This window comes from Aphelocoma coerulescens, chromosome 26 (genome assembly GCF_041296385.1).
Source record: "Aphelocoma coerulescens isolate FSJ_1873_10779 chromosome 26, UR_Acoe_1.0, whole genome shotgun sequence".
Taxonomy (NCBI): domain Eukaryota; kingdom Metazoa; phylum Chordata; class Aves; order Passeriformes; family Corvidae; genus Aphelocoma; species Aphelocoma coerulescens.
This window is the reverse complement of record NC_091039.1, coordinates 6,115,838-6,140,643: the sequence shown is the minus strand read 5'-3', so window position 1 is coordinate 6,140,643 and position 24,806 is coordinate 6,115,838. Positions and strand designations below refer to the sequence as shown.

Genomic DNA, 24,806 nt, shown 5'->3' with positions numbered 1-24,806 from the left:
ATCAGGACCAAATCTGGATCAGGACAGATGCAGGGAACAGGAAAGACACCCCAGGTGAATGAGGAAAATGAGGGGAAGTGGTCTCTCCATCTCCCTCCCCCTCCCCAAAAAGCCGAGGATGGCTTAGCAGGGAATCAGCTTCTCACTGACAAAAAACTGCTCCACAACTCCAAATCCTTTCCCCCTCTCTTGCTTCCTGTAGGAATGCCGGCAGCTCCAGGCTGCTAAATATAAACCTCCTCGGAGAGGAACTGGGAGTGGGGTAAAAATAGCCCCGGGATCGCTGCAGCCTCTCCTGCCACGCCCGAGCTGCCCCCTGCTCATGGTCCTCACATCCCTGGGCTCATTTTTCCAGCTGGACTTGAACCTGCTCGGGATCTGCTGGGGGGAGTTCACATTAAAGCGTTGCTCAGCTGGGATTTACGGGATTGTTCTTGTCCTCAGCCCTCGGCTCCTCCCCGACAGGAATTCTCCTTCCCCGAGAGGAATTCGCCCTGTCCCATATGGATCCGGGTGTCCCGAAGCCGGGATTTGCTGCTGCGTTCCTGGAAGCAAAGCATCCCCAACCCGCATTCCAGGGGAAATGTAGGGTCGGGCCGGGTACTGTGGGGTGCCCCAGAGCACCCCGGGGGCCGAGGAGCGTCACCCACCCTCCAGTCGCATTCCTTGTGGGAGAAAGAAATCCCCTTTTACAGCTGCTCTCCCCCGGCACGGATTTCAAAGGAAGAATTCCCGGCGACCGCCTCTTGTTTTGCTTTTGGGTTGGTTTTTTTTTTTTCCCTGTGTCCTAAAGGAAATGTTGGCTTTTATTGACTTTCCGAGTGAAAGTGAGACTTGTTAAATAAAGCGATGACATCACTTGGGTTTTGCAGCCTGGCAGGAATAGCAGCAATCCCTGGATGCTGCCGGGATGGAGAGGGAGCTGGATAATTAACAGCAGGCAGGAACACGACGTTGCACGGCGGGACACGAAGGGAAGGAGCAGTTTCACACGGCAATGAGGAATTTCGGCATCAACGGGCGAAAATGAAATCACCCGGCCTGGAACCCGGCCAAGGGCCAGGATTAAAGCCAGCGATCTGCATTGACTGGAGCAGGGCTGGAGAGTAAAACACCCGCCTAAAACACTTCAAAGAGCCCCAGAGCTGAATCCCAGCAGGAAAGCTCCTCACGGGATCCAGACACGGAGTTAACGATCCTGTAAACGCTGCCTTCAGGGCTGTGTCCAGAAATCAGCCTCACCATTCCTGGGTGAAGTGCTCCCGCAGGAGTTCCGGCTGGGAGTGGATCTTTCCCCTCGTTTCTACGGCTTCCCTGCTCTGGAATTCCTGAGCCAGGTATTTTAGGCCTCGCCAGAGTATGGAACCGTGCCCTCCCTCCTTCAGCAGGGTTTGGAAGCAAAGCTTTCCAGCACTAATTACTGCCTCTCAAAAAATGATAAATTCTCTGTTTTTTCCTTTTTTTTAACCATTTTACCAGGCTCCTGCCCCCATTTCCCAGCTGAAAGAGAGGAAGGCTTGGAGGGAAAAGTTCGCTTCTTCTAATCCGTTTTCTTTTTTTTAATTTTAATCCCCGGAGAGATTACCGGTTGTGTTTACAAGGCGAACTGAACAGCCCTATTCAGCACTTTGTGCTCCTGCCTATTAGGTGGCATCGATTCACTCCTGCGAGGCCCAGAGAAATGGGGAATTCTGCTCCTCGTGGAGCCTTTATTTGCTCAGCAAACACGGCAGTCCTGCGACGCTGCGTGTGGCTACGGGGCTGAACAAACAAGCTGCCCGGGCAATACGTGCCCCTCCTCACATGGCACAGCCTGGACACAGAGCCAGGGGAAGCAGAAGCTCCCCAGCACAGCCCCAGAGCCAGGCAGGTCCCTCTGGGCTGGCTGAGGTTCTCCTGAGCTCCAGCACGGAGGAGGAGCAGGGAAAAGCTGCCTGAGATGGGAGAGATCCCAGCCCCTCTGTGCTGCGCATTCCTGTGCGAACAGGACCCCAAATTCCTCCCCCACGCCGGATTTCCTTTGCAGGGCCACACTGAGGTCCTCAGAAATACGGAGAAGGGGATGGGGAGTGATTCCAGTGATTCTGGGCTGCTCTGGGGGCTTGGAGGGAAATGACTCAAAGTCACACTGGGGGTGAGGCTGACTCTCCTGTGGCAGCTGGGAATTCTCCCATGGAAGGTCGGAGGGACAGCCCCTGGCTGGGAGAAATCCTCCCTGGGGTAACAACCTCCCTGCCCAGGAGGATGCTGTGGAGCACAGCCCCAGTGGAACAATCCCACAGCGAGGACCTGCAGAGCTGGGGCCGGATCCTGCTCAGGAAGAATTCCCAGCCAAGGAATTACCCTCCCCAAAAGCTGAGGGATGAGGGGACAGAGCAAGGCCACCTCTCCCTCCTCCCGCCCTCAGTGCTGCCAGTCAGGGTCTGGCATTCCCCCCTTCCCTGCCAGGATCCCACAGGGAAGGGAGCGCCATCAATCCCGATTAATCTCCAGCAATCCCTGGAGCAAACGGCAGGACCATCATCCTGGGAAAGATTGGGAAGGGGGTCTGGGAGCCCCAGGGAGTCAGGCCATGCTCAGGCTGCAGTTTCTGCCCTCCTGTGCTGCTGCCTTCCATGATCACAGCAAATGCAGGAACGTGGCTGTGGCAGCCAGGACACCTCTGTCCTCCCTTCGGGGTTGGGAGGACAAACGATCTCCCAGGAAATGCCTGAGGCTGGCTCCCGCTCCGGCTTGGGCTCTCTTGGAATGTCACAGGGATAAATCAGGAATGATGGCAACTCATCCTCCCTCCCTCCCTCCCTCTCAGCTGGTTTGAATTCCTTTGGGATGTGAGATCCTGGGCTGGGGGTGTCCAGCACCTGGCACAGCAGCGTTCCCATCCCTCTGCAGAATTCCAGTTGGGAATTTGTTGTTAAGAGACAATGACACGGGCAAAGCCACGTTCTGAGAGTCAGGAAAACACGGTGATAGCCTGGGAAATGCGGATCCATGGAAAACTTCTTGCCAGTTCATTTACAGAATCATGGAATCACAGAACGGGTTGGGTTGGAATGGGAACTTAAAGCTCATCCCATTTCCATGGACAGGGACACCTTCCACCATCCCACGTTGCTCCGAGCTGGCCTTGGACACTTCCAGGGATGGGATTCCAACCTGTGCTCGGTGCAGGGATGGGAGGGGAAGGGACGCCCTTGGCTGGATGCTCATTCCCACTCCCTGGATGCATATTCCCACTCCCTGGATGCACATTCCCACTCCCTGGATGCACGTTCCCACTCCCTGGATGCTCATTCCCACTCCCTGGATGCACATTCCCACTCCCTGGATGCTCATTCCCACTCCCTGGATGCACGTTCCCACTCCCTGGATGCACATTCCCACTCCCTGGATGCTCATTCCCACTCCCTGGATGCACGTTCCCACTCCCTGGATGCACATTCCCACTCCCTGGATGCACATTCCCACTCCCTGGATGCACGTTCCCACTCCCTGGATGCTCATTCCCACTCCCTGGATGCTCATTCCCACTCCCTGGATGCTCATTCCCACTCCCGCTTGGAGCTGACAACGAGCCCAGTAACGGGAGCACACAAAGGCCCTTTGTTCTGCCCCGGGATATTTCGCTTTTCTCTGTGCCCTCAGCTCTCCCTCGGCTCCTGGTGAGCTCAGGGCAGCTCTGGGCACAGCATCCCAATGCCAGTCATTATTCCAGCGGCCCTGGAACACTGGGCACTTATTCCCTAACCTGGGAGAAGTGTCCAGTGTTCAGCTGCGACAACAATGGGGCCACTGCTGGCCAGTTTGGCCACCCCAGAGCCGGGGGAGCTCAGGGCTCGCATTGTCCCTGCCCTGCCGGGGGTGGTGTCAGCGCTTCCCTGGTACGTTCAGCATCCCCAGGCCGGGAGCAGCCTGGATCCAGGGATTCACAGCCTCTGGATCAGCAGATTCCCTGCACAGCTGGTTTGCTCCGGCAGGGCCGGCAGTGGGAAATCTCAGGAAAACTCCCAGCAGGACTTTTCCCCTCGGACACAGAGAGCCCTTCCCGACTCGGCAGCAGCTCTCTGAGTTACTGTGGCTGAATTGAAGTCACCTGTGGGCTCAGGTCACCGCTCCCACCCCCTGTCCCCACTCCAGTCACTCCCAGTCCCAGCCGTGGCCTGGGCTTCCCCCAGGACAAAGCTGTGGAGCAGCAGTGCCACAGTTTGGCGTTAAAGGCACAGAAACCCCTGGCCTGAAGGGTTTCAAATCTGTTTTATTTAAAGCCCTGCCAGGGTCACATGGCTGGGAGGGAGGGAGCAAACCCTGCCAGGCTCCTGCCCTGCCAAGGATTGCACTAAGCTGGGATTTAATCTTAAACCAGTCCTGCACCCATCCTTGCAGGGCCCTGGGCACGTGTGGGGTATTTCCCCCTCAGATGGGAGGGAAAAGCAGCCACAGGGAGGGAGGCGAGGAGGAGCCAATGCTTGAGGAACCAGAGGGTTTCCAAGCACAGCAGGAGCTGTGATCAGTGATTACTTTTGGATCCCTCTCTCCTACAAAGGGAAATCCTGCAACACCTTTTATCCCGACCCTTCCTCGTGCTGAGGATCTCAGAGCCCCAGCCAGGTGAGATGTGGGATCTCCGAGATCCTCCCGGCCTGGCTCTGCTTCCCAGACGAGGAAAGGGATTGCTCCAGTCCTTGCTCCAGCTGGGATCAGGGATTTCTGTCCCACTGAGCTGCTGGAGGAAGGCAGGAGCTTTAAAAACCTTCCTGAGCCAAGAGGGGGCTTCCAGGGATGCCAGGGCGATAAAAGCAGAGTTTTGGGGCAGCAAACTTGGCATGAGATCCCTGGTACTGCCAAAGTTCCAGGCTTTGGGACATCCTTGCCTCACGCTCCAGGGATGGTTCCATTCTCCCTTTTCCTTGAACCCTTTTCCTCGAACCCTTTTCCTCAAGCACAGGAATGTCCAAGGAGTGTCCAGGGATGTGATGACACAAAGCCTCCAGGATCCCAGACCCGATGAGATGCTGCCTTCCAGGAATCCTCCATCCCTCAGCCACCCTTGCACCTCCCTCCCTAAAATCCACCCTAAAATCCATCCCCCAGCTCCAACGTTTTCCTGTTAATCCCAACACGGACACTCCTGGATAGGGAATAGGAGCTCCCAGGGGCAATAAACAGATTATTCCTGCCTCGGTGCCTGCCAAGCTCTGCTCCCTTCCCCGGGAAGGAAACGTTCCAGGCCTGTCTGGGAACTGGGTGAGCACAGAGTGTTTGGATAAACCTTGTTCCTCGTTAAACTGTAAATGCCATCTGTGCCACCCAGCCAAGCCCCAGCCTCGTGTCCTCAAAGCTGCACTGTCACTCGTGGCACTGGCAGACAAAGCAAATACATTGGTGGGGTTGAAAACCATCAATTAATTCCTTTTTAATTGGTTTTTTTTTAAAGATTTTGTTCACTTCACTCCAAACCCACCTCCTCCCTGCTCTTGAAAACCCTCGCTGGGGGAGGCCCCCGCAGCCCCAGCGTCCTTGACAAGCCAGACTGGTTCCTGCACAAGCCTTGGAGAGATAACAGAGCCCAGAGTGAGATAAACAGAAGGAAGGAGCACGAGGGAGAGGGATCTCCCTCAGGAAAACTCATGGCTGGGCCCTCAAGGCCTTGGACACTGTAAGGAAGAGACAGGTGCTGGCCTGCAGCCTGCTGTGCATGAAAGAGGCATCCAAAGCACAAAATAATGGGAATAAATTCCAATATTGTGCTTTTCCTCTCCTCCCGATAGAAACACAGAGCAATTTCCATGTGGTTTTCACAGGAGTCATGGAAAATCCACGCAAAAAAAGGGATGACACGGAGCAGGGCTGTTCCAAGTGCATCCAATCCTCTCCTGCCTCACAGCTGATAAGGAAACGCTGGAGATAAGGCAGGATTATAATCCTGAGGCCCAAAGAGATGAGGGATTTGGGCCAGGCTCTCACAGCAGAGCTGCCCTGTCCCCAGTGCTCCCAGGTGTGATCTGGTTCAGCACTGGTGTGGCTGGGCCTGCCACGCTGCGATAGCGCAATTAGTGGCACAATTAATCATTAATCGGGGGGGATTGGGAGGGATCAAGTCCTTAAACAGCACACGTGCTGCTAATGGTCATTTATGGAAACGCTCCTTCCCTCTGGATGCTGTGCCGTGTTTTCCTGGAATTAAAATCCCCCCGTTGGGCCTTTTCCACGCAGCTCTGTGAGGAAACGGCTCTGCCCATCCCTGTGTGGCAGCAGCTGGAATTTGGGGAGATCCTGCACGTCCCAGCCAGGGCTCAGCAGGGCCAGAGCACCCATGGGAGCGATGGGAGAGCGATGGGAGAGCAATGGGAGAGCGATGGGAGAGCGATGGGAGAGCAATGGGAGAGCTCCTGCTGCTCCTGCTCTTCCCAGGGCCTTTGGGAGTCACTGCTCAAGCAGGAGGATGTGCAGGGGAGGGGTGTGAGGGCAGTGTTGGGGTGATTTCTTAAATTCAGGGAGCAGTTTGGGCACACAGAGACTCTCCTTGCATTTTAATTTGGATGAGCCCAAACCAATCTCTGTCTATAACTGAAAAGAGCAGTGAAAGCTCCAGTTCTGCCTCCTCCTCCTCCTCCTCAGCCTCCCCAGGCACACAAAGACTCAGCTCAGACCCTGCTCAGACTCTCAGCACACCCAGCCCAGGGGGGATGTGGGGGATGGACTCCATCGTGTCCCACCCCAGAGGGCCATGGGGACCAAATCCATCCCATCCCAGAGGGTCATGGGGACCAAATCCATCCCATCCTACCCCAGAGGGCCATGGGGACCAAATCCATCCCATCCCAGAGGGTCATGGGGACCAAATCCATCCCATCCTACCCCAGAGGGCCATGGGGACCAAATCCATCCCATCCTACCCCAGAGGGCCATGGGGACCAAATCCATCCCATCCCACCCCAGAGGGCCATGGGGACCAAATCCATCCCATCCCAGAGGGTCATGGGGACCAAATCCATCCCATCCCAGAGGGCCATGGGGACCAAATCCATCCCACCCCAGAGGGTCATGGGGACCAAATCCATCCCATCCCAGAGGGCCATGGGGACCAAATCCATCCCATCCCATCCCAGAGGGCCATGGGGACCAAATCCATCCCATCCCAGAGGGCCATGGGGACCAAATCCATCCCATCCCACCCCAGAGGGCCATGGGGACCAAATCCATCCCATCCCATCCCAGAAGGCCATGGGGACCAAATCCATCCCATCCCACCCCAGAGGGCCATGGGGACCAAATCCATCCCACCCCAGAGGGTCATGGGGACCAAATCCATCCCATCCCATTCCACCCCAGCCTCGCTGTGCATTTGGCCGTTATCCTTCCTCCCACAGGGACAGGAAAATCAGAGATCTGGAGATGGGATGGGGCTCACCCAGGCTCAAAGCAGCAGCCAGTGGCACAGCCAGGAAAAGATCTGGCCCTGGATCCTGCCTCCAAATCCCAAAACCAAATCCAAATCCTGGAATCTGCCTCCAAAGTCAGGATCCTACCCCTCAAATCCTGGATCCTACTTCCAAAATCTGCAGCCTACCTCCAGATCCCAAAACCTACACCCAAACCCTGGATCCCACCCCTCAAACCCTGGATTCTCCCTCCAAACCCTTGTTCCTATCCCTCAGACTCTGGATCCCACCCCTCAAACCCTGGATTCTCCCTCCAAACCACTGCTGCAGCACCATTTCCTTGGCACTGTTGTTTATGGATCTCCTGCATCAGGACTGGATCCTCAGTTTCTGAGATCTCCTGAAGATCCCTGTGGATCAACATTTGCTCCAGCACAGGCTTGGCCCATAAGCTGCCATCCTAAAAGGTTTTCCACCCAGTAATTCCAGTCCTGGACAGCATAAATCCAGGCTCCAGGTGATGTTCCGTGTTGGAACGCAGGAAAACAAACCCCAAAGAGCTGAATTTATATTCCTGTGCGTGTTCTCGAGTGCAGAACCGAGGCTCCTGTTCCCAAACCTTGTCAGATTTAGCAACTAAAAAAAGCCACGGCTCCGAGAGTAGGAAGTGCTGGGAGCAACTGGAGAGAGGGAAAAACTGGGAGGTCCTTTGAGGATAAATCCCCCTGGGATCAGGAATTTCAGCCCCTGAGTGACCAGCACATGAACGCTGCCCGCATAATTAAATAGAAAATAAACCATTAAAATGGAAATGGAGAAAGAGCAGAAATCAATGGAACGCTGGGAATGTTTCCCTGCTTCCCAAAAAAGGCACACTTTGATTTCTTCGGAGGTTTCGGTGTCTACGGGCGGCTTCAGCAGCCTCTCCTTTTAAATGGAGCAATTCAAGGCGAAATCACCACAAAAAACTGGTCAAACCCAGCGCCCTGCCCCACTCCAGCTGGGAAAATTTGGGTTGTTTTAAAGGAAATGGCCGAGGATTTCAGGGATTGGGGAAGAAACAGAGGGAGGGGGTTCGTGGAGAGGGTTCAATAATAAAAACATGAGCAAACACTGAAAGGGTGCCCAAAAGATGAATTAAATTCATCAAACCCAGAGCACAGCGAGACAGGAGCTGTTGGGTTCAGATCAACAAGTCCTGGAGAGAGTTTTAGGCCTCAGGTTTGAGATCCAGAGCAGCCAGCGATGGGGTTTTCCTAACGCCAGGAATAAACCCCGTGCCTCGGTTTCCCAGCTGACAAATGGAGGTGACAAGGGCGGTGCCAGGGTGGAATTTTTGGGTGTCATCAATGGAATTAATAAGGAAAGCAACTTTAAAATTAAAAACTAACAAAATAATTAACTGCAAATGGCATTAATTGGAGTGTCTTCATCAGCAGTGCCCTTCCAGGTGCCCACAGGAGCTTTCCCTTCCCGGGCACTCAGGAAAGGGCAGTGACCAGCCCCAGTCCATCCTGCTTCCCCCTCTCTGCATCACAGCAGCAGCTCGGCTGATCCAGGAGTCCCTGCAGCGCTGGCAGAGGTGACAGGGACCAGGCTCTGCCAGCTCTGGATCGGGAATTTGCCACTCAATTTACGATTTCTGTTGTGGCAGTGCCTGCAGGCCCCAGGGATGGAGGGGTCACGATGTGAAATGAGGAATTGTCTCTGGTTTAAACCCACAAAGGGAGAGGAAAGGGAAGCAAAGCCAGCTGGGATCCCTGAAATGTCCCACCTGAGCTGCTCCTGGATCCCAAAAAGCAGCAATCCTTGAAAACAGCAGCTCAGGCATCCCCCTCTGAACACTTCCCAAGTTATTTCTGCCCCCAGCACCCCGGGGGTGGCAGGGACGGCAGAAAATGGGAGGAAAAGCCACAACCAAAGCCAGAATTGCTGGTGCTGGCAGCAGGATCCAACTCGCTGGAGCGAGTGCCCCACAGCCTGGAGCATCCTTCCGCTTCCTGAGCTGCATTCCCGCAGGTCATGCCTCCACTTGGAGCTGCACTCTGCGTTCAGAGCTCCAACGAGAGCTCAGCTGCTGCTCAGGTGTGGGAAGGAATGCCCAGACTTCCAGCAGGGATCAGCCCACTGGGCAGGAAGAGATGCGGACAATCCCCGGCAGGGAATGTGGCTGCGAAAATCCAGCTGTAACTGGGGTGGCTTGGAGCTCATCCCTAAACCAGCAGGGAAAGCCAGGAGGAAAGGGAGCACAGGTCTCGGGCTGGGGTTGGAATGAGCTGTGGGGAGGGAGGGAGGTGAAGGACGAGCAGACAGATGAGAGGTGGCAGCGGTGGCAGCAGCACAGACGAACCCCAGCCCTCTCCCGGGGCTTCCCGCACTGCTCCGTGGCTCGAAAATAATCCCACAGCAGTTTCTTTTCCAGCCAGACAAGAGATAGGAGCCAGAGATTGGGAGCGACTGAGCAAACAAGCAGCAGATGAGCAGCACTGGCTGCGGGCAAAACGCTGCCTCGGAAAGAGCCCTCGGTCGGGAGATTGGGAGCAGGAAGAGAGGGCAAAAGATGCTCCAGCTGATTACAGAGCGACTCGGCAAAGTTAATTGTTCACCAGATTGGGATCCGGGCCACATCCATCAACGGGCTGCTTCCTGCCGTCAGGTTTCCCTGGACAAACAGCAGGAGCCAGTGGATTTAGAGGAGAGCAAACCCAGCAGGGCAGAACTCTGCCCGGACAGGGTTCACTGACAGCAAAGGGCCCTTTCCAAGCAGAGCCCTCTCACTGCTCTCCTGCCTGCACAGATGCAAACCCAGCCCAGCAGAGCTGAGCTTTGGGGGTGTCAGCACACGGATTACACAGAGCAGAGCTCGCTCCAGGCTTGGGATCTCCTCTGAGCTGAGCCAAGCCCGCCTGTCCTGCTGCCTGGAGAAGCTGCCTCAATTTCCCTGAGGATGGAAGGAGAATTTGGGAGGCTCCTACCGAGCATAAGCCCTCTTGGAAACTCTTACTCTTCTTGGACATGACTCCAAACACACAGATCCCAGCTTTTCTGGAGATTCTCAGCCTTCCTGGCCCAAACCTCAGGTCTGTGTGGAAGCCAGAGGAATGTCCCAGGGTTTACAGGGACTGACCAAACATTCATTTCTCTCCAGAAGGCCGGACCGAGGGGATGGACCCAGTGCAAGCTGCAACGTGGATATTTTAATGCACATGGAGAGCGAACACCCAGGGTTCTGCCTGACCGGGTGGAAGGACAGGGAGGACACAGGAATCCTCATGGATTTGGGAGATCAAAACTCCCTGTAGCTCCATCTTGCCTCTGTATTTTGCCCTGTGCAAAACGCAGCTGCTCTCATCTGCCTGCTCTGGATCCAGTGCCAGCGAGGGACGGCAAAAACTGTCCCCTGCAGCACCCTCTGTACCCCAGCCTGTCCCTGAGGGACAAGTGACACTGGCAATGAGAGGCAGAAAGTCAAGATTTAAAGCAGCTCGTTTGGAAGCCAATAAAAAGCAGCCAGCCACACTTCAGGCACCTGTAACCACGAAGGTGTGACACTATCGCTTCCCTCGGTCACTCTGTCACCAGCGCAGCCTCTCCGAAGGGTCCATTCAGGGCACCCCAGGGAGCTGCTTCGGTGAAAGGGCCCTTCACGGCACGGAGATGATTTCAGTGCTTGCCATCCCTGCCAGCATCCCAAAGCTCTGCGGAGCTCAGGGAGCAAAGCCCGGAGAACAAAGCAAGGTCAGGAGTTGACAGATGGGGGAACTCGGACGTGGGGACACGGCAGCGACGTGGCCAAGGCCAGGCAGAACCCGTGGCAAGGCCGTGGACAGGGGGAGATCTCCAGAGCCCTGATTAGTTGTAATTTTTTCTCTCTTTCTATTCCAGCAGGATGAGAGAGGAGGAACTCCCCGGATTGCTGGCGAGGTTGTTCCACTACTCATTTATTAACTGCTCCCATTTGGACGTGGTACCGATATTTTCCAGCACGAGTGAGTAAGCCTGGGAACTTGGGAACAAATCTGCAGGCCCTGCCCTCAGAATGGTCCTGCCTGGAGCATGGACACCAAAACTTGTTCAGAAATCTTCTGGCGTGACAGAGAGGCTGAAAATCAGCCAAGTCTGAGCTGGGTGCCTCACACGCTGAGGGAGTTCCATGGATGGGGTGAGCCAGGTGCCCTCCCATTCCTGCTCCTTCCTCCTGGGACTCTTGTACATCACCTCCCACCTTTTTCTAGGGAGGAGAGGATGCTCCCCACCACAAATGCACTCTGAGATCTCTGTGCCACCTGTGTGTGCCCGCTGACACGAACTGACCATTACCTAATGGCCAAATTCCTGAAGGGAATCTCTTTGGGATCATGGGAACTGCTTTTCACGACCTCTCCCCTGACCCACAGGCCCTGTCAGAGCCTCGTGAGGCTGGAAAACAGGACTCTGCTTGCACTCACCACATTTCAGCCCCATGTGCTGGTACATCCCAGAACCACACCCCAGATCTGCCCCACACCACCGAGGAGGGAATTAATTAATCCTGGCTCCTCGCCGGGCCCTGTCTGACAGCTCCTGCCCTTTCACAAACCTCATGCAGAGGCTCCAACTTTCTGCCTGATGCTTGTTCAAAGCCTTTCCCCCTTCAGGCACCTTCGCCAAGCCCGGCACACGCAGCACACATCACATTGCACTGCTCGTTTCCTTGATGCACAGCACAAAACCCAGCGCCAGCAGCCCCAGGCCTGACCCTGATTCTTTCCTCCTTTCAGAGCTGATGCCACCATTGTGCCAACACGCTCGGCCCAGGTTGTTTTCACGGAGAGATGAGACTATTAAAGCTTTTCAGGCTGGCAGGGCACGGAGGGCAGCTCCCAGCGGGCTGTCTGGGGACAAGGAGGGGGGACACATTCTGGGGCACAGCCCCGGGAACTTGTCACAGCAACAGGCAGAGCTGGAGAGATGCAGCTGATTGTGACAGCCACCAAAAACTGCAGCGCCAGGGGAATGCCGAGCTGCCAGCCCGGGGCAGGGCTCCCTCCGGACAGAGCCTGGGTGTCGCCCCCAGGGAATTCCACACTGGAAGGGTCCCCCCAGGCCCTTCACACGTGGCGGGACCCACGCCAGGGGTGCCTGTCAAAGTCCAGTACTGGGGTTGAGCTGGGCTCCCTAAAGCAGGTTTAGGAGCAAACACGCGCAGGAATCCCCCGCACCAGGGAACACCGAGGCAGAAATTCGTACCGAGCTGAACCCTCCCTGCCCGCACCTCCAACTTCAGCTCTCCCCTCCCCTCGCACTTTCTGCCCCGCCAGCCCCAAAGGCAGCGGCCGCGGCCCCCCGAGCGCTGCCGGCCGGAGGGGCTGGGGGGCGGGCAGGGCCCCCCGGCCCTCGGCGGGGTCACCCCGGCACTCACCGGCCGCCGAGCAGGTCGCTCTCCCTTCTGCCGTGTCCCTTCCTCCTTCCTGCCGGCTGCGGGGCAGAGCAGGGGCGGTGCTGCGGGACCGCGGGGCCGCTCCGGGAACGGGGCCGGGCTGCGAGCGGAGCGGGGCCGGGACCGGAGAGCGGCTGGAGCGGTACCGGCTCCCGAGCGGGGCCGATGCTGGAGCCGGTGCCGGAGCAGGAGAGGGGTGGAGCGGGGCCGCTGCCGGGGCCGGGGGAGTCGGAGCGGTGCCGGTGCCGGAGCAGGGGCAGCCGGAGCGGTGCCGGTGCCGGTACCGGAGCAGGGGCAGCCGGAGCGGGGCCGGGGGCGGTGCGGGCGCGGTGCGGGACCCGGCGCGGTGCGGGAGCGCTGCCGGCGCTCGGCTCCGTGCGGCGCTGGCTCCTCCCCGCCGCAGCCCCGGGATAAGGAGCCCGCTCGGCCCCGCTGCCCCGGGCGGGAGCCGCGCACGGCGGACACAAACACGCAAACAAACACACACGCAGCGATCCCGGCCGCGCACACGAGCCACGGGAGTTCCTCCTGCGGCTCTTCCTGCTCGTCCTTGAGGCTCTCGGCAGATGCGTGAGAGCTGGGGCAGCCCTGACACCGGGAGCGGCGGCCGTGGGGATTTCAGCCTCTCGGGGTTGTGGATTTAGCAGCGGCTCCGCCACCCATTCCAGCTACTTGTTGTCTTATATTTAGTCAAACATTCTGGGTTCGCCAAAAATAGAGCAGCCATGGAAATAAATCAGGCTGACTGGAGGTGCCAACATTGTCTGCCTGAAAGTAATTAATTTCTTATATCCTCAGCTATATTAATCCTCCCCTTCCCTCCACACACCGCCCTGTCTGTCAGCAGAGGTTTTTTGATTAGCGGGTATTGTGCCGAAATGTGGGGGATGTGCAGGAGGTTTGAGGTGGTGGGGAAGGGCAGGGGGAAACCTGGGCAGGGAAGGCACAGAATCCATCTCCGGAGAATGTGGAGAGTGGGAACACGGAGGACACAGCAGGGCTGGCGAGGAGGAGGGAAGGGGACACAAGTTCCTTGGGGGAAAATCCTACTGGGGGAAGCATTTAGGATCTCCTTTCCAGACATGGAGATTCCACTAGAAAACTGTCCAGGAGACACAAACTTGGGCTTCCTCTGTTCTGCTGCTGCCAGAACTTTCCACCTTTCCCCTTTCGAACGTGGGAGTCTCGCTGGACTTGCTGACTCTCATTTCTTATCTTAGAACCACCAGGCTGGCGGGGAGACACCTCGAGGAGCGGGGAAGTGCTTCCCAGATGGCGCAGCAGAAGTGTCAAAGCTGAGCCCTCGTGGAGGAAAGGGATGTTCTAGCAGGATCCATCTCCTTTGGCCACTTTAGCCTGTCCCAGGGCAACACCCCTGAGACCCTCAGCAATGTCTGAGCGCTCCGGGAGTGGGGTAAAAGCTTCAACAGCAGCTCCTCAGTGAGAACAGGAGCTGAACCAGCGGGCTCTGAACTGGAACTGCCCCTCCAGATGCAGGTGGGGGGTTCAGGATTGAAGCACAGTGACCCAGCAGGGACATGGTGGCTTTGTAGCAGGGGGGAGACTCCATCCTTGGTGACACAGGGTGAGCGGCTCGTTTGTCACCTGCATCTCACGGGGATTTGCATCCTTCGCTCAGGGAGGAGCAGCAAAGTGGGGGACCCGGGGGTGACGTGATGTGCAGGGTGCGATGTGCAGGGTGCGATGTGCAGGGTGCGATGTGCAGGGTGCGATGTGCAGGGCTGTGGTGTGATGTCCAGGGCTGTGGTGTGATGTGCAGGGCTGTGGTGTGATGTCCAGGGCTTTGGTGTGATGTCCAGGCTGGCTCGTGGCTCCTTTGGACGCCTGTCCTCCCCTCACCCCTGGTCAATGAGTACCTGGTCATGTGGGCTGCCCAGTCAGCTCCCCGTGAGTGCCCATCACGTTCCCTTCCTGCTGCTGGCTGCAGAAATGGGCAGCTTTGGGGGTTTCTTTTCCCACATCCCAGGCTCTGGCATGGCTCTGACTTCCATATTCACCCGTCTCCTCTGTTTAGAGGGGAGATGTCACCCGGGGGGGAGATGTCTCAAGCATTTCTGCGTCATTCCCAGCTCAGTGCAGCTCCAACAACTGCTGCCACACCCCCCATGCCACAGCTTCGGGACCACCTGGCGCTGTAAACCCAGCTTGAAACAGAAAGGAAAAGAGATTCCCAGGAAAAGCTCCAGCAAATTGAGGAGAAGGCCCCAAACTGGGGCTTCAGAGAAACCATGAAGAGAAAGCGACGTGCAAAGGGCAGGAAGGTTACAGCAACTGGGGGACAGAGCCACGAGCTCGGTGGCTGTGTCACACCAGCTGCTCCTTGGTGCAGAACATTCCTCATAAACACAAATTACAGCCACCAGCATGCCGGGGATTGCTGTGAAATCTGACGGGGACGGCTCTGGAGGAGGATGTGCAGAGGGAAACACCCAGCAAGGATCCCGGGCCGGGCGCGTTCAAAGAGGGGAGAGGAGGGGAGGGATCGGGATGGATGATCCCAGCATGGGGGGCGGGAGCAGGGCACGTCTGAGGAGGGGTAACGAGGCTGGTAATGGGGCTGGGGCCGCCCCACCCGTACGAGGCCAAAGCAAAGCGTCCCTTGACACTTCTCGTGTGCTCTGAGGTCGCCGGGGTTGAACTCGGCACTCACCTGCGACGCCTCTGCGATCCCGCAGTGAATTTGCAAGGCAGAGCCTCGGGGCATTTTCCAAACGTGCCGGCTGAGCAGAGGGCAGACAAAAGGGCTGCGGTTTGGGGGAGTTTTTTTGGTGAGTTTGTTTCTACAATTACTTTGCGTTCCGGTGTAGTTTTTCCCCTTTTTTTTTGTGATCCAGAGGAGCAATCCTGTTTGTGCTCCACACCAGAGCATCACTCACCCGAACACGCACCCCCAGACACCCAACCAGGAGCTGCTGAGCTGCGCTCCTTCCCAAACCCAGGGCAAAGTGGCTCCTGTGCCCCACAGGCTGCAGGTGGGAGAGACTGTCAGGAGCACCAGGGAATGCTGCAGCATCCTGAGTAGCATCCCAAAAACACCCCGAGGGCTTCCCCGGGGCTTCTCCTCTCCAGAACCTTCCCTGCCCGCAAACGCCAGCGCAGGGATGCGAGAGGGACAAGAGGAAGGTGAGGAAGCAGCACGGCAATCCCAGCCCCGGTCTCACGTCACTGTGCGCCCCTTGTCCCTGTGGCGAGCTGCCTGAGGACAGGGATTTGGGAATTCCGAGCGGCTGGCACGGAGCTGGAGCCCAGGCAGTGCCTGCCCTGTGAAACTGCGCCTGCCCCAGGCACGCTCCCGCTCCCTGCGTGGCTCCTGGCCAGGCACATTAAATCCTCCGCTTCTCCCTCACATGGTGAGGCCCCGCTGGGGACACTGCAGCCGGCCCTGGTGCTGGGTTTGGGACGGCGAGGAGGGGGACAGAGCCCGGGGCAGCCTGGGGAGCAGGGGCAGCCTGGCAGAGCTGCCTCAGGAGGAGAGAAGAGCAGCTCAGGCTGAGCAGAGGTGACAGCAGTGTCCCAATGTGTCACAGAGGGAGGGAGCAGCCCTGCTACAGCCGTGCCAAGAGTCCTTTGCTGTAAAAGCACCAAATTTTTGGTGCAAGAACACCTAATTTTGGCTGCCAGCTGCTGGCCCCCATGGAATACCTGTCCCCAGAGTGGGGGACTCGTCCCACTCGTCCCACAGCACACACAGAGAGGCAGGAGCTCACCTGCACCATCCTCAGGCTGCAGGGAAGACCAAACCCACCCAGCGACGCCACACCAGGCCCAGTAAGAACCAGTTAAGAAAGATCCAACCTCCTAACCAAGCTCTACCCAGCAGGCACCGCTGTGTCCCTGGGGAGAGCTCCAGAGCTGAGACCTGCAGCCCAGAAGAGCCCTGGCCATCACCAGTAAGGGCAGAGAGTGGATTAAACCTGACAGCTCAGACTGGAGCTGTGGAGAAACAGCAACAGGAAAGTGCCTGACTCCTGCAGGAAGCGCAGGTCAGCTCCGGGGGGGGTTCACATTCACCTGTTTTCCTGCTGAGGATGCAGAGCCGTGCCGAGCCCTCAGCAGCTGCTGGGCACGTTTCCCCCAGCGCTCGGCTCACATGGCCTCGCATGTGTGCTGCTCCCGAGGAGAGCCGGCGGCTCCGGAGCTCTGCGGGGAACATTTCACAGTCACTGCATCCCTTCCCCACTGCCGTGCCACTCAATGGGAGCGCGGGCAGCGAGTCATGGAAAGAAAAATGTGTTCAATGCCTCCTCCTCCTCCTGCTGCTGCTGCTGCTGCTGCTGCTGCCCTGGCCTGGCCTGGCCGCTCCCCCCGGTGCACACGCAGGCATGTGGAAATCATTGCCTGGAGAGCAGCGCTGCGCTTCAGCAGCAGTCCCAGGGCTGGGGTGAAAGCTGGCTGCTGAATCGAGGAAAGCTGGGAAATAGGGCCATGCTCCAGTGCCCAGCCTGCCGCGGCGGGAGCTGCGTGCTGGAGAGGGCAAATGTGCCCAGTGGTGTCACTGGGAGGGCGGTGTCGTACCCCAGCCCGCGGCTCACGAGGGGTGGGACACCCTGACTTAACATCGACCCCCCCCCCCCAGTTACACCTCTGGTGGGCTCACAGGCTCAGGAAATGTCAATCATAAAATGGTTTGGGTTGGAAAGGACGTTAAAGATCATCTCATCTAAAATTCCACCTCCCACTATCCCGGGTTGCTCCAAGCCCCGTCCAGCCTGGCCTTGGGCACTCCCAGGGATGGGGCAGCCACAGCTGCTCTGGGCACCTGTGCCAGGGCCTCCCCACCCTCACAGGGAAGGGTTTTTTCCATCTATCCAAGCTAAATTTCCCCTCTTTCAGTCTGAACCCATTCCCCTTGTCCTGTCACTCCCAAAACGGGCAGGACAGAGGAATATCGCAATTCCTGCTTCACAGGGGGGTGAAATGAGGACCAGGAGAAACGGGGATGAGTTCACATATCCCTGTGCGTGTCCCAGAGCTGAGGGAGCTCCTCAGGGTCTCCCTGCAAATCCCCAAGCCCAGATCACTGCAGGCTGCTCTCATCCACACTGGAATTGGTTCTCTGTGAATTTCAGGCACCCTAAATCCAAACTCAGTGGAAATCACTGAGTGAGTCAAAATTCTCAGTGCTGTGGGATGCAAAATCCCCGTCCCCAAAGTGCCCAGCCCTGCTGACCATGGCAACCACGAGGCCGACTGTGAATCCAGCAGCATCTCCTCTGAATTTTGCCCATGGAGCATCACCATAACAACAGCTCCACCAATCCACGCCAGACATCCAGGCCCTTAGCAACCAGGAGCTGCCAAATTGCAAAACAAAGTAAAAAAAAAAAAGAAGCCTGCATGAAGTCTTTCCTCCACGGCCCTGCTGTGGGTGTGCAGAGCTGCATTGGGCAAGCCAGGAAAATGCAGAGAGCACCACAGATCCCTAAAGTTCTGCCCCAGAAGGTGCCAAAGCCTCCCTTGCCCTGCTTGTGGTGCCACTGCGGGGTTTGGCCTCTGCTTTTGGCGTTTCACTGCGTGGTGCCCCTCCCAAAGAAGGGAAGCTCAGCGCACACGGAACCTGAGCTGTCACCCCTGAGAGCTCTGAGCGTCACCCAGCCCTGGGACCTGCAGGAACGGCTTTGCCTGGATGTTTCCAGGTGTTTCAGCAGCTGTTTCCCAGGGGTTGAACCCCCTCAGCCCCGCTGCCAGCGCTGCAGTTCAGAAAGAGCCAGAGTTTGCTCCTGTGAGCGAACCTTGTCCCCGGTCACCCTGTGCGAAGCGCGGGGAGGAGATAAGCTGTTTTTTCAGGGAACAATCCATCTCTCGCACTGAGTCACTGACAAGCTTCCCCTTCCCAGGCAGGTCACGGGGTGAGCTGGAGGCTGAACGCTGCTCGCTCCCTGCCAGGGGAAGGGCTGAGGGAGCGCAGCCGGGGCTGGGAGCTGCTTCCTCAGCAGCAACGGGCACCGGGGGTAAAGTTCTGCAGGGAAATGTGTCTGAGCAAAGCTGGCAGATCCTTCTCCCTGCCAAGGAACACCGAACACACCAGAGAAGGGCTGGTGCTTTCCTGCTGGCACAAACTGGGAGTCCCTGCTTGGACTGGGACCAGCAACACCCAGAACAGACATCAAACAGGGGTTTTCCAGCCCAAACCAGCAGACCCTGTTAGCAGGAGGTAATCCTGTGTGTAGGAGGCCTGGCTGGAGGATAATTAGGACTTTTGCGAGGCTTTGGGCACAGGGATGCGTGGATGGGTGGGTGGTGGAGCAGGAGGAGCTGTGGCAGCAGCTGGCACTGTGCAGCCAGAACAGCTTGGGTGGCACCAGGAAGGGACTCCCCCACTGCTGGCTCGCACCGCCTCGGGATGCTCGGCCAGGATTTGCTGCTTGACTCACAGCCTGTTCAGCTATTTTCAGCCCAAACGAGGAATCCAGCCCAGCTCTGGCTTCCCAAAACATTGATGCAGGCATAAACTTCAGCGGGCATTAGAGGGATGATGAATGTGAGAACGTTCCCAAGAAAGAGAGCCAAGGACGGACTTGAGCTGCCGGGCTGGACACAGGAATGGTGGAGCACTGAGGAAAAATCCCCGAGAGGGCAGGAATGGCAGGGATGGAGCCGGGAATGGCCGAGCTGGGAGCGGAGTGGGCGCAGTCCCACCTTCACTCCCGTGCCAGCCGAGCTCCTGCAGCACCCGCGGGGCTGTCGAGGCTGCTGGAGCTGCTGTTCCCCCCACACGCCTCCCGTCCCGTCTGACATCCCCCAGCTCTGCCGGGATAATTAGGGAACTGGAGCAGATGGCAGCGGAGTCGGCTGGCAAGAGGGAAAAGCCTCTCCCGCAGCTGCCGCTCGCTGTGTGCGCTGTGCCCTTCCCTCTGGGAGTGACAGCTCCGGGAGCGCAGGGCACGCTGCCGGGGCTGGGTGCAGCGACAGCAGCCCCAAAACATTCCCAGCTGGGAGCTGGGGGCGGGGGGAGGTGACAGAAGCACGGCGAGTGTGGTCAAAGCACCAGGGGCACCGCAGGGACCTCGCGGTTCCTCTTCCCTGAGCTCCTGAGAGTCCGTGCGCCTCGGGGTCGCTCCTGGTCTCATCCCAGCGGGATTTAGGGGAACCTAAACGCTGCTCCAGCCTCTTCCCTCCTCAGAAAACCCTCACAGGCTGCTCTGTGCTGCTTCTCCCCGCAAAAAGCACGAACAAAACCGGCTGGAGCAGGCGGGGCAGGCGAGGACCTTGCCCCCTCCTTCCCTGCGAGCAAACACGGCGTGACAGCGGCAAAGGGCAGAGGAATTCCAGGAGGTAGGAGCTGGCACAGCCTGGCAGGGCTGGCAGCGTCCCAGGGAAGAGCCTCGGCGTCCCAGGGACAGCACAAGCTCAGGTGCTGCTCGGGCTGGGCAGGGAGGGGAAAATGAGCTCTCAGGGTGGTCAGAATTTGTTTTAACTGGTGCTGAGGCAGCTGCCCAGGGGAAGCCACCAGTGCCCAGCTCCCTGTCTGGGGAGAAGCTCCAGAGGAGCCTCTTCCTTGCTGACTGCTCTGATTACTTCATTAACTCTACGATTTCCCCCCTCAAAAAAGTGCTTTAATTGCAGGTTGAGTCTCTCCCAGCAGCCTGACACCCCCTTTCCTCCCTGCCAGGCTCGGAGAAACCTTCCCAGTGACTTCTCCCGGCTGGCAGAGGCTCAGGGTTCCTCCCGAGGGATGCTGAGAGCTCTGTGGACAGGCCCAGCCCCACCCAGGCCCTCAGCCTGATCCTGCCCTGCTGCTGCTGCTTCCAGTCAGGAATAAAGTCCACAAAACCCCTTCGATGGAGAGGAAAGCACCCGTTCTGTACCCAGCCTCCCCTCGCTGCCTTTGGTGGTTCTCAGAAGCCCCTTGGGTATCACCAACTTATTTTTAGCTGTTTCCTCACCAAACACAGGGAGGGGAGGCTGAATGTCAGGGCGTTCCTGCATTCCCAGCAGGGCCTGCACATGTCCCCGTCACACACGGGGGTGCTGGAGCTGCTGGGAGCTGGGGCTGGAGCAGAGCCAGCCAAGGAATTTGGTCCTGCCTGGAAGCTGGCGATGTTTTAACCCCCTCTCCAAACATCTGGCGGCCTCATCACTCGCAGGGGTGCAGTCCCCATTTTGCTGCCTCTATAGATCCTTTTTTCCCTGTTTTTTTTAACGTTTTTAACCCCTCCACACCCGCAGCCAACAAGGAAATGTCCAATTCAATTGTCACAGACAGAGAAGGGGTGAAGGGGCTGGGACTGTGTCCCCAGAGCACTGGACAGGAGCCTTTCACAGAGGTGGATCTTGGTTCTGTTTCACTGCTGCCAGCTCCTTCATCCTCTCCGTGCCTCCCTCATGAAATATTCCAGGGAAATGTGGTTTTGCAGGAGAACAGAGCACCCTCACACAGCCTGATGGCCCTAAGGAGTGACACTGATGGGATCTCTGTCCCCACCCTGCTTTGTGCTGGAGCCTGGGTGGCCGAGCTCTTTCATCTCCCGTGAGCTCAGACACGCTCCAGGCTGGATGGAGCCTGGATCCATCCCTGCCCGGCAGTGTCCGGGAATGATAAGGGACAATCGGCCGTGACTCAGCACCCCGAGCGCGTGTCGGGCGTGAGGGACGAGCGCTGAGCGTGTCACTGTGCCAAGGGACAAATCCTGCCCTGGCTGTGGTACCTGAGCCCGCAGGGAAGCTCAGGTGATCCCAAAAAGGCACAGGTGGGCCCTGCCAGGATCACAGATCCATAGGGAGCACCTGGATACCTGTGCTGGCCCTCCTGGGAAAGCTACACGGAGCTGCCACATCCCAGGGTCCAGGAATTCTGTGTAGGGGAGGGGAAAGGGGAACCCGGTCATGTGGAGCTGTGTCGGGAAGGGGAGAGGGATAGGCTGGATAAGCAGGAGAAGGTTCAAAGTTCTTCCACCAGAAGGTGCTGGGGCACTGCCCAGGCTCCCCAGGGAATGGGCACAACCCCAGAGCTCCGGGAGCGTTCGGACAGCGCTGCCAGGGATGTCGGGGTGTCTGTGCAGGGCCAGGAGCTGGATCCATGATTCCTTGTGGGTCCCTTCCAGCTCAGGATACCCCATGGTTTTATGATCCCTCCAGGATATCGGGGGTCCAGAAGTTACAAATGGCACGGTGCAGCCCCTGCACGGAGCATGGAGCCGTCCCTGTGCTTGAGCAGCAGGACACGGGACATTTTCCCCTGGATATCGGGCAGTTCACATCATGGAGAGCTGCAGCAGCCTTTCCCTGGAGAAGGAGCTTCCTCCCTGTGTCCCTCCTTGGTCCCTCCCCAGCTCTTTCCTCCACCCACGGCCACCCCTCAGCTCCCCGCCTGCCCTGTCCCCTGCTCCGGGCACGCTCAGCTCGTCCCCAGCCCCGCGGAGACCGCGGCAGTTTTTGGAAAATGCTTCCACCTCGTGGCCCTCTGGAGAAACGCCTGCCTGGGAAAGGCCGGGCCGCTCCCGGGAAACCCAGCCCGGCACCGCCGCGGCCGAGCCACCCTCCCTGGTCACCCAGCGGTGCGCAGTGCCCCTCTCGGCTCTGGGCGCTGCTGATCCCGGGACCAGCGCTGGCGCATCCCGCGGGATAAGCACGGGCCAGGGCTGAGGAGGAGCTGGAGGAGACCGTGGTCTGTCCAAACCCAGTCCTCCCAGTCCTCCCAGCACACGAGTGCTGGCAGAGCTCAGCCGGGACTGCCGGACCCGCTCTGCCAGGGGACAGCACCGCCACTGCTGCTGCCCCTCCGAAATCCGCCTGCGCGGCCAGCTGGGGTGGGGACAGAGTGGAAAAGCCTCGGGCACACTTTGGGAAGCACCAGGCACCGTGTGACGTTCAGGGCTTCACCCGAAATGCTGCAGGGGGAGGGGTCACAGCCCCGTGGGGGTCCCCGTCCTGAGGCTGCCACCAGCGCAGTCGGAGCTGCTGGGAAAGACTCTTCTGCTCCACTGCGGGAGATTCCTGATCTCCGATACTCCAGGAAAACGCCATCAGCTCTCACACAGGTCTGGTAGGACACTGAGGTTTCATGGAATCCCAGAACCCCAGGATGGTTTGGGAGGGAAGGGACGTTGAAGCCCACCCAGTGCCACCCCTGCCATGGTCAGGGACATCTCCCACTGTCCCAGGCTGCTCCAAGCCCCGCCCAGCCTGGCCTTGGGCACTGCCAGGGATGGAGCAGCCACACGGAATTAACAGAAGGAACTCCCTGATGGAATCTGCTGTCCCAAGGATTCCCTCTGTGCCCAAGCAGAGGTGAATGGGGTTCTCTGAGCAGGACTCAGCTTTGTTTTGTCACATAAACCAATTACATTTTTAGCAGGTTTTGCTACTGTTAAAAACCCAAGCCCGTGAAGATGGCAAACCCATTTCAGGCTCTTTATCTGCAGAAACCCGCCGGGATTGCTCCCTCTGATGCCAGGGAAGGAGCAGAGCGCCCTGAGGATGCTGCAGAGCGGGATCCGAGCTGGGAACAGCGCATCCTCCCCGAGGAACAGCTGCTCCCCACAACCTCCCCCCGACCACAACCCACCCGAGGGGCTCCCCCCTCGCTGCTCCCGCGAGGATCCCGCGCTGAAGTGACATCCCCGCTGTCGCAGCCACATCAGAATCCTTCCAGAGGTCACCGCCAGGCCGCTCGTGTCCCGTTTGTGCTCACACCATCCCCGGCCCAGCCGCGGCTTGAAGAGAGTGTGGAGTGGAAGGAATTCCCGTGAGGAATCGGGAATTAACGCAGGAGGATGAGCAGCCCTGCGAGCACCGCGTGTGTGCCGGGAATGCCCCAGACACCCCTTGTAATCCCGCAGGGACCTGTCACAGGGGTGCGCTGATTTCTCATGGAATAAAGGACCTCGAATTTCGCAGGAAAAGTGGGTTTGGCTACAGTGGAAGCTTTCCCAGTGAAACCCTGCCGCTCCACTTGTGTTTGCAGGGAGCATGGGAGGGCAGCCCTGAGGAAAAACTGGATTCTCCCGCCGCTGCTGGTTGAAACATTTCACTTGGCGAATAGGTAGGCAGGGTTTGAAAAAGAGGGATAGCCAGGCTCCTCCTCGCGGGATCTCAGCTGCCACAACGTGGGAAGAGGCAGCTTTAAAGGCAGGCAGGACTCAGCTCCCGCTCGCCTGGCCGGGGCTCAAGCGAAGCGCTCGCCGTTAATGAGCAGGAAGTCGGGAGCGGTGGGATCGGGAAGCGCTTTGTTCAGCCCATACGGACACTTGGCACGCCGGGACCTACCGGGGGTTAATCAAAGGCCTGCTGGAGCGCCGTGAGGAACCTGCCAGTCGCCACACGAGCCGCCGTGCCGAGGAAATTAAAACTCAGGCACCATATGCCGCGCGGCCCCGGCAGGGAGCGGAGCGTCGGGAGCGGCGTCCGCATCTGCCCCGGGCAGGTGCGCTCCGGGCTGCGAGGGGGATCGGCCCCCGCCATGAAGCGACTGCTTCCTGTTATCCCTGGTGGAGTTCATCCCCCGGGATAACGCGAGTCCTTCCCGTGGAGTTCATCCCGCCCGGGATAACTTGGGTCCTGCCCGTGGAGTTCATCCCCCGGGGATAACGCGAGTCCTTCCCGTGGAGTTCATCCCCCCCGGGGATAACTTGGGTCCTGCCCGTGGAGTTCATCCCGCGGGATAACGCGAGTCCTGCCCGTGGAGTTCATCGCTCCGGGGTAAAGGGACTCCTTTCCCCGGGGTTCCTCCCCTGGGATAACGCGCTTCTTTTCCCCGGGGTTCATCCCCCCTGGGATAACAGGACTCCTTTCCCTGGGGTTCATCACACCGGGGTACAACAACTCCTTCCCCGGGGTACCCCCTCAACGATGCCTCTCCTTCCCAGGATTTATCCCCCTAGATAACGCCCCTCCTATCCCAGGATTTATCCCGCTCAATAACACCCCTCCCTCCCGAGGGTTGTCCCCTCAATAACGCCCCTCCTTCCCAGGATTTATCCCCCTCACCCCGCGCCTCCTTCCCCGCCTCGCCGGCCCCGAGGGGGCCCGGCCAGCGCCCGGGA

The 24,806-nt window shown here is 58.4% G+C and overlaps 1 protein-coding gene across 1 annotated transcript in view; it reads right to left on the bottom strand.

Annotated features, from left to right (window-relative positions):
* CDK18 (cyclin dependent kinase 18) overlaps window positions 1-12,862 on the bottom strand; it is a 30,353-nt gene extending 17,491 nt beyond the window's left edge. The window contains exon 1 of the mRNA XM_068995659.1: window positions 12,784-12,862. The gene's annotated coding sequence lies outside the window, so the exon portion shown is untranslated. The remainder of the gene's footprint in view (window positions 1-12,783) is intronic.
* Between the last annotated feature and the right edge of the window lie 11,944 nt (window positions 12,863-24,806).